General features: G+C 39.2%; 1 protein-coding gene across 9 annotated transcripts in view; it reads right to left on the reverse strand.

The window, feature by feature from the left end:
- The window catches only part of Klhl13 (kelch like family member 13), a 196,922-nt gene that overhangs the window by 147,195 nt on the left and 29,455 nt on the right, over window positions 1-20,272 (reverse strand). For 2 of the 9 annotated variants that reach the window (XM_048450376.3, XM_087902655.1), the window contains exon 2: window positions 19,713-19,811. The exons of 6 other annotated variants lie outside the window; for them this stretch is intronic. The gene's annotated coding sequence lies outside the window, so the exon portion shown is untranslated. Of the gene's footprint in view, window positions 1-18,764; window positions 18,829-19,712; window positions 19,812-20,272 lie in introns of those variants that run through there. One more of the 9 variants, XM_085684958.2, reaches the window with a different exon arrangement.

Raw genomic sequence — 20,272 nt, forward strand, 5'->3', positions numbered from 1 at the left:
ATAAGGCCATACTTTAAAAACCTGTACTCCTCCAAATTGAAAAATCTAAAAGAAATGAATGATCAAAAAATGAAAATCTCAAAGAAATCTACGAGAAAAGAAAATCTAAAAGAATTTGCTCTGTACATTTAACTTACCAAAGTGAAATCAAGATCAGATAAGTAACTTAAACAGACCTATAAGCCCTAGTGAAATAGAAGCAGTCATTAAAAGCTTCCCAACCAAAAATATCCCAGGGCCAGATGGTTTTGGCACAGAATTCTACCAGACTTTCAAAGAAGAGCTAATGCCCATAGTCCTCAAATTATTCTACAAAATAGAAAATGGAAGTAACATTGCCCAGTTCATTTTATGAAGCCACAGTTACCCTGATACCCAAACCACATAAAGACCCAATAAAAAAGAAAATTACAGACCAATTTCCCTTGTGGACATAGATGCAAAAATTCTCAATAAAATACTTGCAATCCAAATCCAAGAACACATCAAAATGATCATCGACCATAATCAAGCAGGCTTCATCCCAGAGATTCAGGGACAGTTCAACATACATAAATCAATAAAGATAATTCACCATATAAACAAACTAGAAGACAAAAACCACATGATTATACCATTAAATGCATAAAAGGCCTTTGACAAACTCCAACACTCCTTCATAATAAAAGTCCTGGAGAGATTGGGAATACAAAGGACTACCTAAACATAATAAAGGCAATTTACAGTAAACCTATAGTCAACATCAAATTAAATGGAGAGAAACACAAACCAATCCCACTGAAATCAGGAACAATACAAGGCAGTCCACTCTCTCCATATCTATTCAATATAGAACTTGAAGCCTTAGCTAGAGCAATAAGACAACAAAAAGATATCAAAGGGATACAAATTGGAAAGGAAGAAATCAAAGTATCTTTATTTGCAGATAATATAATAGTATATATCATACCCCCAAAATTCTACCAGGGAACTACTACAACTGATAAACACCTTTAGTAATGGGGCAAAAATAAGTACCCCTCCTATATACAAATGATAAACAGACTGAGAAAAAAAATAAGGGAAACAACACCTTTCATAGTAGCCTCAAATAATATAAATATCTTGAAATAACTTTAATCAAGCAAATGATAGACTTATATGATGAAAAATCAAGTCTCCAAAGAAAGAAACTGAAGAAGATATCAGAAGACCAAAAGATTTCCCATACTCATCGAGTGGTAGGATTAATATAGTAAAAATTGCTATCCTGCCGAAGCAATATACAAATTCAATGCAATCCCCATCAAAATTCCAACAATTCTTCAGAAATCTTGAAAGGACAATTTTCATCTTCATATGGAAACACACACACACACAAGATAGCTAAAACAATCCTGAATAATAACTGCTGAAGATATCACCATCTCCAATTTCAAGTTGTACTACAGCGCTGCAGGAAAAAGAACAGCATAGTATTGACACAAAAACAGACACATTGGTCAACAGAATCAAATTGAAGGTCCAGCCACAAATCCACACACCTATGGACACCCAATAATTTAGAAAGAAGCCAGATATACAAATTGGAAACAAAAAAAAGACAGCATGTTCAACAAATGGGGCTGGTCAAATTGCATGTCTGCATGTAGAAGAATGAAAATAAATCCATATCCATTGTTCTACACAAAACTCAAGTTCAAATGGATCAAAGGCCTCAACACAAAACCAGACACTGAACCTGAAAGAAGAGCAAGTGAGGAATAGCTGTAAAGGCATTGGCTCAGAAGACAACTTCCTGAACAGAACACCAATAGTTCAGACACTAAGGTCAACAATTAATAAATGGAACCACATGAAACTGAAATGCTTTTGTAAGGCAAAGGGCACTGTCAGAAGGACAAAACGACAGCCTGCAGAATGAGGAAATCTTTTTACTAACTACACATTTGGTAGAGGACTAATATCCAAAATACATAAAGAACTCAAAAAAGATATCAGAAAATCTAGCCCAATTTAAAAATGGGGTACAGATCTAAACAGAGAATTCTCAAAAGAAGAAACCCAAATGACTAAAAGATACATAAGGAAATGTTCAACATCCTTAGCCATCAAGGAAATGCAAATCAAAACTACTTTGAGGTTCCATCTCATACCTGTCAGAATGGCTAAGATCAATAATACAAGTCATGACTCATGTTGGAGAGGATGTAGAGCAAGGGGAACATCCCTCCACTGCTGGTGAGAGTGCAAACTTGGACAGACAGTATGGAAACAAGTATGGCCATTCCTCAGAAAGATGGGAATCAATCTCCCTCAAGCACTTGAGAGGTGGAGGCAGGAAGGTCAGATGTTCAAGTTCATCCTTGGTTATACAGGTTTGATTCTGAGACTTATATAGAAGCACACAGCTGCCTCTAACTCCAGTTCCAAGGGATCCAATGCTCTCTTCTAGCCTCTGTGGGTGCTGCTCACACATGGTGCTCACATGTACATGTGGGCAAAACACACATAGACATATAACACACACATAAACAAATGCAAAAGAAAGAAGATACTAATGCTGACCTCTGGCCTTCACACCTGCACACACATGCAATGCACATGAACCCCCCCAAACATGAACATACGTTGCATACATACACACCAAAAATAAAAATGTTTGTTAAAGATTTTCATGTTGGTGTGCAAAAATAAGAAGTATATTATGGGGTAAAGCTTACTAAATCTTAGGGTAGGAAAAAAAGAGAATCAAAGAGGGAAATTTTACTTTGAAAGTAAAACACATTTAATTTTCAGAAGCATACACAAAGTTGATTAAATAGTGTTAGTATAAAGACAGTATAGAATAGATTTATCTATGTGTCATCTAAACTCATTTGATATAGGTTTCCAAAGAGATTTTTAAAATATGCCAATCTCTGGTTTGGAGAGCCGGCTCAGCAATTAAGAGCACTTGCTTCTTTCATAAGGACCCAGCTTTGATTCCCAGCATCCTCACGGTAGCTCTCAGTGACTGGCAACTCCAGCTCCAGATGATCCAACTTCTTTTTCTGGCTCTGCGGACACATGCAACTACTGGGTACACGTTCATAACTCAGGCACACACAAAAACACAATAAATAATCTTTTAAAAATATGACAGACTGAAGCCAAAGTGAACATTCACTTAAAGCAAATGTTCTTTGCAATTCTTAGGTGAAAAAGAAATGATACAAACTGTTCACATATAGATTTTTTTAAAAAGCTAGTATCATTTTTTTCTGAAAACTTTAAAAAAGAGGGGGGATAAAAATGTGCTGTAAACTTGGATTTTCACAAATCAAAGCTAAAATCATCCAAGTTTCTCCTCCAGAAACATATATTTGTTCCCTTAAAGAAATACACCATGTAGGGGTTGAGAGATGGCTTAGTGGCTGAGAGCACTGGCTGTTCTTCCAGAGGTCCTGAGTTCAATTCCCATCGACCACATGATGGCTCACAGCCATTTGTAATGAGATCTGGCGCCCTCTTCTGGCCGGCAGTCATACATGCAGACAGAACACTATACATAATCAATAAATCTTTTTTTAAAAATAATATGTATCATGCAGGGAATAGGCTAACTTTTCCTTCTAGCACTGTAGAGGCAAAAGCAGAAAAATCAAGTTTTGTCATCCTTCACTACACAGCAAGTTCAAGGCCAGTATGATACATGAGACCCTATACAAAAAAATGTACTCATCACTAACAAGGCAAATTCTGTATAATAGTTATATATTTCACAGTATGTCTGCATTTTTGTTTGTCTGTACAAGGTCAGGATTCAAGGTTCCCCCACATGTTTTTCAATTTCAGAGGAACTATAATATATTGCAGAACTCGGCTCTTATAATAATACATTATATTAGTTTGCTCTAAAACCATTCTTAAAACGGCCTCCAAATGCATAAAGAGGTTCATGCTTCATGCTCCTTTGTCTACTCAAGATGACTGGTAAAATAGCTCAGACTAACGCTGCAGCTGCTACCAAGTTCTCAGTTACTTCAGGGATGTTTACACTTGATTGGCATAACGTGAGAGTTTACGCAATTATCTATGGCATGTCATGACTAATGCATGCACATTACTAATATTACAAATCTGAGGCTTGAGCTTATTTTTTCCATTAAGAAAAATTCTGACACTCTTATGTTAATTATCTTGGGAATTGGTGGTATATCATGTTTTGCCTCTAAGCAAAACAACAAAAAACCAATTAAGTCCCTAATCTTTCAATTGGCCTATTAGACATTGTGCCAGTTTCATGACCCATTCAGTCTAAACTCTGCCCACATATCAGTCAACTAAAACATAAAATTTATTTTCACTAAATCAATTATCTAATTAGAAACTGCCCATGGCTTTCCCCAGTAGCTTCCGAGCCAAGCGCCTCTACTTTCTGGTTCCAATTTTCTGCTTTCCCTCTAACTACTCAAAACCTGTCAAATAGACATGTTTCCCTGACGCTCCCGTACATTTCCGTCGTCCTACCTTTAGACACTCCCCACATCTGGAACATTCATTTCAAAATTCGAACTCCTATCAAGGCTCATTTCACAACTTAATTCTTTGGTTAAATCAACCTTTCATAGAAACCTTTTCTACTCCTTTGACACCTAATTCTTAATTGTCTTTTTCATGTCTATAAATATGATTTATTCTATGACACTGCAAATTCCTTAAAGATAAAGAACCATTTGAACTCTCTTGTTCTCTTTTCCATGTATTATTCATCTTTCTAAAATTAGAGGGATGATACTAAGGGATCCCTGGAAAAGCTCTTAATTCTATAATTTTATCCATCCATCTCTTCTATCTCTTATAACATGGCACTTACTCTAAAGTATCTGATTTTAACCATACCTAACATAAAATTATCCAGTCCTGGCTACTTTAACATTGGTGTTACTTAAAATTTCAAGAGGAAAAGGGATAAACTGTCAGTTGGGACTCAACAAAGTAAGCAAAGTATTCATTTTTTTTTCAGTTAGCAAACATTAAACTTAAATCAAAGGCAGGTACCATAGCAGTCAACAGATCAACTGACTGGCTTTTTCACCTCAATGCATTCACAAGCCAGCGGCAACCACAGAGAAGCAAAAACAATAATAAAAATTGCTATAGAGGATAGCAAATGATGCTATATGAATATGTGAAAAAACCCCAGGCTGGAATTGTGAAGCAGAAGAAATTTAAGGAAATCTTCCCAGAAGAGATGTCATCTAAACTGAACTCTGAGTGACAGGAAATGGTCAGCATTCCAGAAAAGAAACAAGGGCAAATTTGCCAGGCTAAGAGAGCATGGCCAGTTTGAGGAAGTACAAGGAAGCCGAGTAAGGTTCCAAGTTAGACTGCAACATTAGTGGCGGTGAGGTAGAAGTTAAAGGGACAACCAGAAGAGAAATCAGAAAGCCTATTATAGTTTGAGTCTGAGGTGTCCCCCCAAAGCTCACAGGCCAATGCTTGCTTTGGAATGCAGCAACATCCAGATGTTTGGCTTTTAAGAATTAACTGAATCGTGAGAACTCTGATTTATACCTGGGCTAACCCACTGACGAGCTCATAATCAGGTGGGCTACTGGGAAGTGATGGAAACTTAGAAATCAGAAGAGGTGGAAAAAAGGGGTTCTTCTGGTATGCTGCGGGGGGGGCTACATCTTACCCACCTCTCTCTTTTTACTTCCTGGCCGCCATAAGGTAAGCTGCCCCGTTTCCCGTTCAAAGCAATGGAGATACCTCCAACAAACGAATGCCACAGAAACAAGCAAACAGGCGGCCAATGTTAAGAGAGATGGCATCTTCAAATAAGTTACAAAATTGACCAATGATTCCGGGGTTAGGTTAGGAAAGTGTAAACAGACACTGCAGGTCACCCTCCACTATATGTTCTCCCAGTGGGAAAGGGCAGCAGTGTTTCGGCTTCCCTTGAAGCTAGATGCCACCGCAGGTCTAAAACGGCCAGTGAGACAGCTGTGAAAGCATTGTGTGTAAGCAATATCCTTACAAGGAATGCGGATGCTTCTGCCTTGCCCCATTCCGTTGGATAGAATGCCCCGACAGAAGAAAGAGCAAGCAAACACGAATATTGTCACTGGTTCGGAAGATAAACACAGGAGTTGATCTTAGTGACTTCTGTATCCCAGCACTTAAGTCAGAGAACTCACTAATGAATTTATATAAAATACCTCATTTCCTTCCAGAGAAATAAAGTGCTGCCTGCACTGTATATTCAGGCTAATTAAAACCAGAGAGTCATTATCTGAAGAGAAAGCACATCTATCTGTAAAACAGTGGATGGATTGAAGCCACACGAGGGGTCCTTCTCAACCACTTAACACTCCAAACTGGTAAGTACCACTTTAAGCAGAAAATCAGGCTATTTGAAGCATGAGTTAATGAAAATACTGGAATGGGCACTTTTTAAAACCAATAAACATTTAAAGTTATAGAAAATTCAACATTCACATTACTCTAAATCGTTGTTGCTAAACAATATGTATGATACTCTCTCATTCAGAAAGCCCAATTTTGGCTTGTTTTAAATGAACGATGTCTAACCTATTTCCATATACCCCGATAGCATAAAGGCTTAATGAACAAATGCTAGCCATAATAAAGGCAGCAATATGTGTGTGTGTGCACGTGCACGCGCACACACACACACACACCAACCATTATAAACCAAGAATCACCCCCCCCAGAATCTACCCAACAATACCTCTTTATTCCTTCACCCCATGTGATACCAAACACCTAGGTAATAAGGCTGGGTTCCCATCGAGTTCAGTGGTTCTCAACCTCCCTAATGTTGCAACCCGTTAACACAGTCCCTCATGCTGTGGTGAACCCCACCAAAAATGAGTTCATTGCTCCTTCATAACTGCAATTTACTACTGTTCTGAATCATAATATAAATACCTGCGTTTTCTGGTGGTCATAGGTGATCCCTATGAAAGGGTCATGCGACCCCCAACGGGGTCGTGGCAAGCTGCAAATCTCTGATCTATTTAAAGAACGCTGCAGTTGGCTTCCTTCTCCTGGCAAAAGCAGTGTCATCGTGTGGGATCCTATTCTCTCCCCAACTCTGAGCACATGCCTCTGCTGCACAGGGCAAAGCAGACAAGCCACGAAAGCAAGCGAAAGCTGTACTTGACATGCACAGCGAATTCTTTTGAGAATCTGGTGAGTTTAACATCAACTGTCCCTTGAGTAGAAATTCCACCCAAGTATACAGTGAGCATAAACTAAGCAAGGACAGTAACATTTCAAAAATTATTTTGAAAGTCAAAGTTGATAAAATAAAAAACAGGTGCAATAAAACAAAGCAAAAGAGACCAAGCTAAAAATTAACTCCAAACTTACATAGGACAGCTAGCAATCCCCTCCCTGGAAAGTACATTGACTATTATTCACTTAACAAAATCCTGGGAGTGGACCCCCTCCTCCAACACTCTCGCAGATGTCTGGGTGGTAACTGTACTGAACACTACACTAAAGGCAGCACTTGATTCTAATGCTAACTAGAGTTCATCTGAAGGCTGAGTGACTAAAAAGCAAGCGACCAAAAATTTCAAAATTTGCAATTCTTTCATAGTAGCTGTATACAACACCACCACAGTAACCACTGTATTAGACATTTTTCGTGGCACATGACCCCAATACTATCCACCAGCCAAAATTATGTATAGTGTTCTTTTATATTAACAAACTCTCTACAATTAAACTATATCAGGCATAACATTTAAAATATTTTAAAATATCAGTGTTTACCCGTAACATTTCTCAGCTATTTCTAATTATTTTTTATTATAAAGAATGCACACAGCAGAAGACGGCCATTCACACTAGTGGGATTAGCACTTTTGTCTTTAAACACAAGTCTGAGTTACATCTCTTTAGTACTAGTATCACAATTCAATGGCAAACAATTATAGAATCAAATTGAACATCAACAACATCAAATAATCAATTGAATGACTAATCAGTGTCCAAAATGAAATTTAAAGTGTTTTGGCAGCAGCTTGGAACCAGACTGTGGAGGGGAAAGGGTCCCAATGAAGATCTTAGCTACACTGAGAGGGCAAGTCTGGGTATTTTCATAGGTAAAGCAGCAGAGCAAACAGGCAATCTACTTCCATCCTGCCCATGCCTCCTTTGTTTCAAAACACTTGTTTCTCTATTTGCGGGGAGGTGAAACATTCCAAAATTGATTGTTGTAAAGTGAATAGCTGGGCATGGTGCCTCATGCCTTGAATCCCAGCACTTAGTAGGCAGAGGAAGAAACAGGCAGACCTTTGTGAGTTTGAGGCCAGCTCAAACCATAGAATTGTATAATTCAAATAGATTAACTTTATGTGGGGTATCAATTATGTCTTTTTGTTTTGTTTTTTTGTACACGAGGTTTCTCTACACATCCCTGGTTGTCCTAGAACTCACTCTGTAGATAAGGTTGGCCTCAAGCTCACAGAGATCCACCTACCTCTGTCTCTCCAGAGCTGGGACTAAAGGCATGCACTACCACACACCCGGTTGATTGTGTTACTTTTAAGAACAGGATTTGGGGCTGGGAAAGATTGCTCAGTAGTTAGGAACACTTGTTGTTCGTGCAAAGGACCCAAGTTCTTTCTCAGCACCCACATCACATGACTCATAACCATCAGTAACTCCAGCTCCAAGAGATCCAACACCTTCTTCTGGCCCCTGCAGGCACCTCCACACATGTGTACAAATGCTTAAATAAATAATAAAAATAAATCTTAAAAAAGGAACATAAGTCCATAAAGTCAGACACCACAAAACAGATTTCTGACTCTTTATGAAAAACTTGCCATCTCAATTTTCCCTCATTAAAAATATGTACACATGTGAACAGACACGCATGCAAATACATTCAAAACTTTGGGTATTAAAATATGTGTTTACTCACTTTTCAATAAGACCCTGTTCAAAAACAACATCTTAACAATATCCTGGCACAGGACTACATGGATGGCTCAGCAGATAAGAGCACTTGCTGCTCTTCCAAAGGACCCTGATTCAAATCTCAGCCCTACAAGGCAGCTCATAACCATCTGCAGAAAATCTCTTCTGGCTTCTAAGTGTACCACCATGCAAAATATCCGTATGTGTTTAAAAGAAAACTCTCAGCAATCCAGAAGGATGACCCCAGCTAAGATTCCTATCAGAAGTGGAGATAGTGCCTAAATTGGCCATCTCCTGTAATCAGATTGGTTACTACCCTAATTGTCATCAGAGAGCCTCCATCCAGTAACTGAAGAGATGGAGCCAGGTGCAGAGATCCACAGCCAAGCATTAGGCAAGCTCTGGGAGTCCTGTTAAAGAGAGGGAGAAGGAATTGCACGAGCTGATGGGGGGGGTGTTGGAGGGGATCCCAGTTATCGCAAGGTAACCCACAAAAAACAACTACTAACTTGGGTTCATAGGAGCTCACAGATCCTGGACCAACAGCTAGGGAACCTGTATGGGACCTACATAGGCCCTCTGCATATATGTGATAGCTGTATAGCTTGACCTGTTTATGGAGCTCCTACAAGTGGGATCAGGACCTGTCTCTGGCACTTGAGCTGCCTTTTTGAAACCTATTCCCTATGGTGGGACTCCTTACCCAGCCCTGATACAGGGGAACTCTGTCCTACCTCAACTTGATGTGCCATGATTTGCTGACTCCCATAAGATGCTTGTTCTTTTCTGAATGGAGATGGAGGAGTAGATGGGGGTGAGGAGTAGAAGGGAGAGGGAACAGGAGAAGAGGAGAAACTGCGATCAGGATGTAAAATAATAAGAAAAAATTAATTAATAAAAATAAATAAATAAATAAATGTTCTTGCCTCTCCTCTGATCACTCTTCTGCATTTTTCCAAAATATAATTTTATATGCTTTCTTAGATATCCCACTCACCTATGTGTCTTCTTTCACAGATAGAAAGGAAATGGGGCTTAAAAGTAGATTGCATGGATTTTATGGCTAACTATTCTATTTGTTAAAAATGATACTTTGAAAAAATTTATCTCAACTTTTTAATGCATCAATTTCCTCATCTATTAAAGGGGACAATGATGTGGGATTGCCCTCTGAATGCTGTGAATATGTTTTATTGCCATTGGTTAATGAAGAAGCTTCTTTTGGCCAATGGCTTAATAGAGTAAAGACAGGCAGAAAATCCAAACAGAGATGTAGAGAGAGAGTAGGCAGAGTCAAAGAGATGCCATTGTAGCTATCGAAGGAGAAAAATGCCCACCGGAGCTTGTGGAAAACTTGTCGGCAGGCCATGACCTCATGGTGATACACAGAATAATAGAAATGGTCTAATCTAAGACGTAAGAGTTAGCTAGAAATATGCTCACACTATTGGCCAAACAGTGTTGTAATTAATATAGTTTCTGTGTGATTATTTCTGGTCTGGGGTGCCGGGAGACAAGCAAGCAGCCTCCGTCAACAGGACAACAGCCCCTAAAGCATTACACTGCTATGGTTTAAATTGCGTGTACAAATATATAGAAAGTACTTGGAATAAGGTCAGGCTCATTATGTATATTGGAGCAATTCAGTGATTTACATTATCATTAGCATTGGTTGGCATCGAATTCTCAAATTATTTCACATTCTCAGTCCCTGGTTAGCTTGTAAGCTATTTCCAGATAGTGGATGCATTTTATCTCCGCTAGGGCTCTACAAATCATTGTTAAACAAATGCCTGTTCATTGATGTTTAAATGGATAGTGTACCTGTATGAAGCCAAGAGGCACTTGGAAACCCTCTTAGTCTATCCATAACTCAATTTAATAAACAACAAATTGTATAAGAAAGTTTGCGTGTATAGAAGGGTGGCTGGTATCTGGCCAGGCAGTGATGGCACACACCTTTAATACCAGCACTCAGGAGGCAGAGGCAAGTGGATCTCTGTGAGTTCAAGGCCACCCTGGGCTACAGAGCAAGTTTCAGGACAGGCTCCAAAGCTACAGAAAAAACCCTGTCTCAAAAGAAAACAATCAATCAAACAAACAAAAAACAGTGATGCCTGATATTTCTATTATTGCTTCTTTATTTTCACTTTATTGATAAAAGATCCTTTGGGATAAAGTGCAGATGCTTTCTTTTCTGCCACCAACCCCAAATAGCAACACAGAGACTTCTTATTAATTATGAAAGCTTGGTCTTTAGCTTAGATTTGTCTCAAGTAGCTCTTACAACTTAAATTAATCATTTTTATTAATCTATGTTCTATCACAGGACATTACCTCTCTTTCTATCTCGCACCTTGTTTCTTCTCTGCATCTTCTGGCACCTCCTGTGTGCCTTGATTCCTCCTCCTCTCACTCCCTGGAAATCCCACCTATACCTCCTACCTAGCTATTGGGTCCCCAGCTTTTTATTGTATCAATTCCAGCAATATACCTTCACACAGGGTACACATATCTCATCTCACAACACTGGACAGTTTCTTATATCATTAGTGCATTAGTTCTAGGTTAGAAATGAACGATACTCAACTCCTAGCTGGGCCTCACAGCAAGTTATCAACCTCACCATATATATTCTGCAGGGATAAATAAAATCAGGATAATTAACTATGTTTCAAAGTAAAAATGCTGTTACAGGTAGCATTCTGTCTACCTTGCAGCCCTCTGACCCCTTGCAATGCCAATAAACTATTCTTAACAGAAACAAAAGATGATCTGTGATAAAAGGCATTACCTTTTTGTCACATTTAAACTACTCTTCTATAAGAGTATAATAAAACTGATTTTTCCAAAATTACTTTTATTTTGCAGTGGTGGAAATAAAAACCTAGGGCATCACACATAACGATATGCAATGAATACATGCCAATAAAAATTGAGTCCAAAATGGGGGGTGACTGGGAGATAAAAAGATGGCTCAACAGCTAAAAACACATTCCTCTCTCACAGAGGATCCAAGTTCATTTCCCAAAATCCGTATTTGGCAGCTCACTACCACCTGTAACTCCAACACACCACACACACACACACACACACACACACACACACACACACACACCTAAAATCTTTGTAAGAAAAAAAATGGTAGCATATATACATGATGGAGTTTTGTTCCACCACAAGGAAGGATGGAATTATGTGATTAATAAGAAAAACAGATGGAACTTGAAGTGATCATTTTAAGCATGCCATGGGAGCTGGAAAGGCTGCTTAGTGGTTACGAACATTTGCTACTTTTCCAAAAGACAGTTCCATTCCTAGCACCCAAACTGGAGGAGTCAGAACTTCCTGAACCTCCCGTTCCAGGAACCTAGACACTCTTCTGATCTCTGTAGGCGCCCACTACACACGCACATACTTACATGTAGAGACAAGCATACACATAAAGGAAGATAACCCGGAATGTCTCATTTATTCTCTTACGTGAAAACACACACACACACACACACACACACACACACACACACACACACACACAAGTAAAATGGTTGTAAAGGGAAGCAACGTTCCTAAGGAAGGGAAGAGTGAACAAGAAAGAGTAATTGGGGAAAAAATAAATGTCACATATTCTGTCTCACATATAAGACTTAGACTTAATATATCATTAAATCAAAAGTAGGGACCATTTGCGAAGAGGAAGGAGACCAGCAAGAAAGGGAAGAACAGGTAAGAGAGGATAATAGAAGATAAAATAGGAACACAATACAATCACAATACAGTGACATACATGTACAAAAATATCATAAAGAAAGCCATTGTTTTAAAATCTTAATTAAAATATCAGTATAACGACTAAGAAACAAAGAATGACAATGGACCCTTCAAAACTGAAGGAAATCAAAGAGTAATGACAATCATAAAAAATAAAAAAGTGAACAGTAACACATACTTAAATAAGGTATCATATATTTACCATAAACTTCCTATCAGTCAGAGAAAATGTTATTGTAAATATACTAAAATGGTATTTTAGTTAGGATTTACACAAAAGACACACAAATCTCTCACATTTCTGTTCCATGTATGAATAGCCATACATCTGTGTCTGGCCACATTTTCAACTAATTCAGCCACTAATCTAGGAAAAGAGTTAACAGTAATAAAATAGCCAACCATGCAGGGTGGTGCATGTCTAAAACCACAACATTCAGGAGGCTGAGGCGAGAGGACTGTCCCCAAGTTTAAGGACAGCAAGGACTACAGCAAGAATTTCAGGTCCATGTACTCTGCAGAGTGAAAACCTGTCTTGAGAAAATAAAAACAAGTCAAACAAAAGAGTAGCTCTATGCAGTGTCTGCTGTGAGCTGTGCCAAGCACTTATGGTTGAGTTTCTTCATGTAGCCCTGGCTGTCCTGGAACTTGCTTTGTAGACCAGGCTGGCCTCGAACTCACAGAGCTACACCTGCCTTTGCCTCCTGACTGCTGGGATTAAAGGCGTGTGCCACCACTGCTAGGTTTACATTCCTTATTTAACACTTCAACTAACTCAGATACTTCACATGAGAAAAATAAGGTTCAGAGAGATAAAACAATTTACCTCAATGCACAATGCAAATGTGTGATTTTTAGGGTCCAAGCCATTAAGCTGTACTGTTAATTCTCATTCAGCAATGCCCAAGAGTAGAACAGTAAACGCTCAAAATGAACTATTCTTTACTAATGTTTGGTTTTTAAAAGCACGTTCCAAAAAGCACAATTCCCCTACCTTCTTTTACTGGATAGAACATAAAGCACCTGCCTTGTAGACGGCAAGGGCTTTGCCTGAATCACTGCACATCCCCCTCCCCCATGCCCATGTTCTTACAATCTTTCAGCACTAACAACAGCGCAGCAATGGCAGGTCCCAGGAACTGCATCTGGCAGGAGCAAACACTGAAAGTGGGACAGCAATGATGAAAAACAGTTGAAAGATTTAGTGTTTGACTTGTCCCATTTACTTACAACCCCCTTTCTTCACTTGCCTTTTTTTTTAATCTTTCTCATTTGTAGCAAATCAAACTATTGTGCTGTTACGGGCACTGTTGTCCTATTTCCAATACCATCTGAAATTATAGAAAACTTTTCTTAAAAAGTTAAAGATTGCCTTAACTTTGCTCTAGCTTCAACTCTTCCAGGAGTCAGCAATTAACACACTGTATACTTAATGTGCTGTAAAGAAACGACAATTTAAACTTGGAAAGACAACCTCCAATCAGCGAGTGTTCAGATAATAGGGCAAAGCCCTGACCCATCCACTGTGAGGTTCAAGTTCATGATCACTATGTTCTAAGAATCTTTCTTCTGAAGATGCCGGTTCCTTGGCAAAGCCCTCACTGTGAGTCTAGCTCTTACCCACCAATGCTAGGAATTTGAAACATTTTGACATTTTGACCATTCCTGAGCAAACAGTGTGTACCACTAAATTAAAGAACTTGGGCAACAGAGAAAAACACCAGTGACCTTTCCCACAGGTCATAATGAAAATTTAAGGAAATACATGAATGTTTAAATAAAGGAGTCTAGCAATACAACATAGCCTCAATAACCGTTGAGGGGTCATCTCAGACTTACAACTGTCCATGGGGAGACTATGAAAAAATGCAAATTAAAAAATAGTTAATGTTCTGACTCTTTACATAAAATAGATGCTTCATGAAATCTAAACTGTGGCTAGAGAGATGGCTCAGTGGTCAAGGGCTAGAGGGCCCAGATTCAATTCGCAGCACCCACATGGCAGCTCACAATCACCTGTAACTGGAATTAGAGATGATTCAGTGACTTCTTTTGGGCCTCCCCAAGTTCCCTTCTTGTCTCCCCAGTGCCCTCTTCTGGCCTCTATAGGAACCATGCATAAACATATATGCAGGCAAAACACCCATACCCATACACATAAAATAAAAGATAAAGTCTCAAAAGAAATTTAAAATACAAAGTGACTGATCTCCTGTCTTGAGGGCACATCATCACATTACCAGGCTGATTACTCAGTACATCCACTCTGGTCTGAGGGATCTGAGGGATCTGAGGGATGCTGGAGTAGCGGAAGGAGAAATGGATAGCGATTTCGTTAGTCTGGGTTAGACTACAGAGGTTCTTAGGCTTCCTAATGCTTCAACCCTTTAATACAGCTTCTCATGTTACTGCGACTCCCAACTATAAAATTATTTTGTTGCAATTTTTAACTGTAACTTTGCTACTGTTATGAATTGCAATATAAATATCTGATATGCAGGATATCTGATATGATATATAACCCACATGCTGAAAACCACTGGGTTAGAGTAAAGCCTGGGATGTATTACATATACTTCATATATATTAGCTGAATGAATTGACAGAATGGAGCCACTCCAGCCAGAATACCAGAGAGGAAACAGAAACCAAGAGTAAAAACACCCATCCAATAAAGACAAATTCAGAAATCGGCACCTAGACCTGTAATTACCCTAACCCACCCAGATGCTTAGATACCAGTGTAAGAACACAACAACAGCCAGGGCACTATGTCACCACAAGAACCCAGCTTTCCTACTACAGCAAGTCCTGAATATCCCAACACAGCTGAAGCACAAGAAAACCTTAAAAACAACTTTATGAAGATGATAGAGGCCCTTAAAGAGGAAATGAGTAAATCACTAAAAGAAATTAAGGGAAAAGCAAACAAAAAACTGGAGGAAATGAATAAATCCCTTAAGAAAGCCAAAAAAAAAATCAGTTGAAGGAAACAAATAAAACTGTTCAAGATCTGAAAACGGAAAATGAAGCAATAAAGAAATCACAAACGGGAAATTTGGGAAATGGAAAATCTAGGCAAGTGAACAAGAACTACAGACACAAATGTCACCAACAGAACATGAGAGACGGAAGAGAGAATCTCAGGTATGGAAGATAACAACAGAAGACAGTGACATATTAGTCCAAAAAACATTAAATCTAAGCAATTCCTGACACAAAACATCTAGGAAACCTGGAACACTATGAAAAGACCAAACTTAAGAATAATAGGGTGCCAAACTATGTATGGGGGCACATGCTATATAATCCCAGCACTCAAGAGGCAGAGGCAGGAGGATCTCTGAATTCAAGGCCAAACTTGACTACAGAACAAGTTCGAGGACATTCAGGGCAGCTGCACAGAGAAGTCCTGTCTCAAATAAAGCAAAAAGAAAAAACAAATAGGAATTTGAATATGGCTTGAAGGCCTCCATCTTAACTGAAAAAATTTCAGAAAGAAGTCCACTGAGACACAGAATTAGAGACACTTCACAAAAGTGAAAGGATACATAAAATATGCCAATTATGATTGGCAAAATTGGCAAATACTGATGAAGACAATCTTTAAAACTAGGTGGTTTTCTTTTATAGTCAAGTTGGAATAAAATGGCTGCCAAGATATTATGTAATGAGAGAAGGAAGTAATATTAAAGAAATCCATGTAATGGACACCAAAGTCAGTTAAAAGTTGACTCTTATGATATATTTTGCATGTTTTTAATATTATTTTAAAATTAAAGATAAAAAATCAAGAATCATACTGAACAGTCATGATCCTATGTAACTATGAATGGTTCGGGAATTACTAAAGGCTAGGGGTTATGTCTCATTTGTCTGATACCTTCCTTCTGTTTTTAATACAGATTCTTAATATAAATTATGAATTGAATAAATATATACTAATTTCAAAAGTAAGTACATCATCAGAACAAATACCTATTAACTGACTCCCATGGACACCGAAAAGGCTCTCTTGTCATAACAAACCATAGGCAGTTTAAATAGCAAAAGAAACACAAAAATACTCTATAAATATGGTCTTAGAAGACTGAGCACCAAGTACCACTACCGACAGACCAGGGTTTGAGCTAGTTTCCGTTGGTTTTGCCCTGCTCTATCTGCTTTCTTCTGATGTAAGGAGCAGACAGACAGCCCTCTCTATTGAAAGTTGTGTGACAAAATCAGTGTGTATTCATATGGTAACAATTTACATGGTAAGCATTATGAGCTAGGCACTGAGAAGATAAAGTAATTTATTTACCTCCCTAATCTCCGGCACCCACAGCAACAGCTTACTATTAATATGTGCAAAGCCGTGCTTGAAGCACTTTCCTGTGAGGAGGCGAGGGGTACAGTCTCTTATCTCAAAACCTCAGTGCCAGATAGAATCCCAGTTCGGAAGAGTCCAGCCTTTCAGACGGGCCATCGCTTGTATTAGTGGATATTATGTAATGCTCCACGAGGCTCTGTGGCATTATTCCATAAGCATATTAGTAAATTCTACAATAAATACAAATAAAGATGACTACTAAGGAGAAAAAGGACTTTTAATATTTTCAAACTGTATTTTGTTACCACTTGAGTTTTGGTACCTAACTTGCCTGATGAAATTTTTATCAATTTTCAGAGCTTTGGAAGTCTGAATTTTTCAAACTAATTGTGGGTCTAGCCAATTCATTTAAAAGACTAAAAGGGTGAAGTTTACTTTACTTTACTATAATGATGAGGCAATTGCGGTATGTTTATGTTACTCCCTCACTCCACATCCCTCAGCTACTAAGTATCCGAGAGAGAATCAGAACCCAAGCTGCCTAGCTACAGTGTTTATGTTCTCAACGACTATCCTTCATAAATAAACTCCCTCCTAGAATGTTTTAGAATACCAGAGAGATATGTAAAAAGCAAAGCAGTATTAAATGATGCGCTATATTAACATACCAGGAGAATACTCACAGGGCAGCATTTATTCATTATTAAGTAACTAGAAAGGACACATCATGGGCCCACTGCTTGGGATGCCAACAACAGGCACCCAGATGAGGTCCGGGTCACCTTCACAGAACCGGCAGGTTATCACAAACGCTTAAAGATGACCCAATGGGGCAAGTTTGGGACTACTCTTCAGTTTCAAAGGAAAGGAGGCTATTTACAATAGCAGATGGTGCAACAGGGCCTCGTATTTAAGCTGTTCCCTGGATAGTATTGAGATTTGAAAGGATGGAGAAAAAAGATTTAAAAAAAAATAATGAATGACATGACATGGCTTCCTATAGTGGAAATAATGCTAAACCGGAAATAATGCTAAATGGAAAAGTGTAATATTTGAAAAAACCAGGGGAAACCAACAGAAATTTGTACTAGCATAATAAAAATGTTGGAAAAACTCTAGAGTCAAGTCATGAAGATCTGGGCTTGCTCAGTTAAGACCCTGGAATTTGAACCTGCAGGAGGTGCCAGAGGTCATTTGACAAGAAATATCTCCTACAGCACCAGGTTTGGCTCCTAGGAGATGTTAATAACCATACTAAGTCCTACTTGAAACCAAAAATAAAAAATAAAATCTGGATGGCTTTCAACTAAAGGCTCAAAACTTAAGACAATTCTAAACTCAAAGTATAAATCTATGGTGATGCGGAAATGTTAGAGAAGCAACTTCTTAAAGGAAATAAGAAATTTCTTAAGAGTCCAAAAGACATTTCTAAAATCGAAGCGATTCTTCTGTACACAAAAGGAACTTCCAGCCTTCCAAAAGAAGGATATGTATAAGAAATTAACAGATCGGTCCCTGTCAAACAAATTCTTAAACAGATCTGTGCGCTGCGGTGATGTTTTTGTTGTTCTTGGTTTTGTTTTTGGGGTTTTTTTTCCGGCTTCGGCTCCATTTTGTTGTTTTTAGACATCTGCCTGAGTAGCCTTTGCCCTAGAACTCGGGGATCTGTCTGCCTCTGCCTCCCAAATGCTGAAATGAGAGGTATGCGCGCCGCCAGGCCTGGACAAGCTGGGATTCTGCAAAGTTGTTGACAACTTACCTTGCAACACAGGTAACAATTTGCCGGAGGCAAGTGGACTGCTCGGACTGCTTTGAACAGGCTTTGCTCAGGCCCTGGAGTTTCTAGTTCCCTAGTCCCTTTTGTAAACAGAGTAGAAAAACAAAATCACTGCTATTTAGCCGATTTACCAGAGTTTTCATTCTTGGGTATTAATGTAAATGACTGGACCAGGCATTCAGTTTAATGCTCTGTAAAACATGTTTTTTTTTTTCAGCCAATAATTTCAGATTCCCTAATGGCTTCCCATTGTTCTGACAACCAAATTCAAATTCTTTCTGAGGGCTTCCAAACTCTATGTATGTATCTATTATCTCTAACACTCTCTAGTCCAGCCTGCTAAAGACACTGTCTTTTCTGTTCTTCGTGAATCCTATGTCTGAATTTTTCCCGGAGAATGTGTTCCCAACTTTTTTGTTTGTTTGTTTTCCAAGACAGGGTATCTCTCTGTAGCTTTGGTGCCTGTCCCGGAACTAGCTTTTGTAGACCAGGCTGGCCTCGAACTCACTGAGATACACCTGCCTCTGCCTCCCGAGTGCTGGGATTAAAAGCATGGCCACCACCACCTGGCAACCCAGACTTTTTTTTTAAGACCAGATTTTTTTTTTTTTAAGAGACAGAACTCAACAGCATAGCCCTGGCTGTCCTGAAACTCCCTTGCTCTATAGACCAGGCTGGCTTCAAACACACAGGGTTCGGCCTCCTGTTGTCCCCAGAGTGCTGGAATTAAAGGCGTGCACCACCAGGCCCAGTTTGTTCCCAGTTCTTGAGAAACTAAAAGCATTCTCTCTTCTCTTTAGGGCTGTACTCAAAAACCACCTCTTCTCTAAGAAGCGATATAGTTGCCGGAGTTCTCCAGAGGGAGACACAGAACACATAGGGGATTCATGTAATTCTGAGAGGTGAGATATACTACGGGAATTGACTTACCAAATCGCAACAACAGAGACGTCCGACAGCGGTCTGTCTGAAAACTGGATACCCAGGGATGCTGGGGTAGAGCTCAGTCTCCGTCTCAAGGCCTCAGAACTGAGGAAGCCAACGGTGAAACTCTCAGTTTAATGGAGATCAAAAAACCTGAGAACCTAAGGGGCCACTGGTTAAGAGTGGAGCCTCAGTCCAAAGGCAAAGGAGCCCGGAGTTCCGATGTCCAAGGCAGCCGGGGAAAGAGTGTATCTCCTAAGTGTGGGAGAGAGCAACACGCCTTCTGTACGTGTTCTCTGCAGCCAATTGGATGGTACCCACCCACACGGAGGGCAGATCTTCCCTGTGGCGTCCACTCAGATTCATACACTATCTCAGGACCGCCCTCACAGACACACCCAAACTTAGGCTTTACGGACTAGCTAGGTAAATTGCCTACCAGCAGTAACCAGCACATGCCGCCCTTGTGAAACTAGGTGTTTTCTAGTTTTTTACACTCTATGTATTTTATTTCTTGCTCTTCTTACAATCTATAAAAATTCAGACTTACAAGTTTTTACACTATG

Source organism: Myodes glareolus, chromosome X (assembly GCF_982192425.1).
Source record: "Myodes glareolus chromosome X, mMyoGla1.1, whole genome shotgun sequence".
Lineage (NCBI taxonomy): Eukaryota > Metazoa > Chordata > Mammalia > Rodentia > Cricetidae > Myodes > Myodes glareolus.